We start from the raw sequence: 993 nt of genomic DNA on the forward strand, positions 1-993 counted from the left end.
GAGAAGGAAGGGAGGGGGAGATGGGGGAAGGGGAAGATGGGGAGAGGGAGGAGGGGAGGGGAGGAGCTAGTGACTGGGTTGGAGTGATGTGGGGAGGAAAAACCAGTGAAGAGGAAGGTGGGTATGGGGAGGAGTGTGTGAAAGAGGATTGAGTATAAGAAGGTTGAGTCGGTGAAGAGAAGCAGAATCCGGTGAAGGGGTGGCGGAGTGCGAGGAAGAGGAGATAATGGAGGGGAATGAGTGTGGGTAAGAGGAACTAGTAGAAAGGAAGAAGGATTGCAGAAAGGGCAAATGATAAAAAGAGAAAGTGGTGTGGGTGGAGTCGGTGATGAAGAGAAAGAGAGAGAGTGTTAGGAGGAGGAACTGATTAAGGCGATGTAGGGATGTAGGGGAGTGAGGAGGAGGCAGAGTGTAGGAAGAAAGAGCCGGAAGAGCATGAGAAAAATAGTGCTGGGGAGATCCTTTCCAGAATTCTCTTTATCGCCAACGAGATAATAGTTAAGAGATAATACATAATCGAACGATTTACGTTCGGCATACCTGCATCATCGATAATTCTATATCTGTATTTGTCTCCCTGTTATCTATGTACCCCCATATCCCTCTCACTCTCCCTCTTTCTCTCCTAACCCCCTTATTTCCTTTCAGTTTTTACATCTATTTGTCTGTCAATCTTTCTAGTTATGAGTCTATGCATTTTGTCTATTTATGTTTATTTGCAAGCATATGTTTCTCTCTCTTTCTACCTCCCTCTCTCTGTCTCTGTCTCCCTCTATCTCTCTCTCTATCTCTTTCTCTCTCTCTCTCTCTCTCTCTCTCTCTCTCTCTCTCTCTCTCTCTCCTTCTTTGATATATATACGTATACATATGCGTAAATACATATGCATATATAGATGTCTCTGTGTATATATATATATATATATATATATATATATATATACATATTTATAGGTCTATAAATGTAGAAATATATATAAAAATCTATATATATGT

Source organism: Octopus bimaculoides, chromosome 5 (genome assembly GCF_001194135.2).
Source record: "Octopus bimaculoides isolate UCB-OBI-ISO-001 chromosome 5, ASM119413v2, whole genome shotgun sequence".
NCBI classification, from domain to species: Eukaryota; Metazoa; Mollusca; class Cephalopoda; order Octopoda; family Octopodidae; genus Octopus; species Octopus bimaculoides.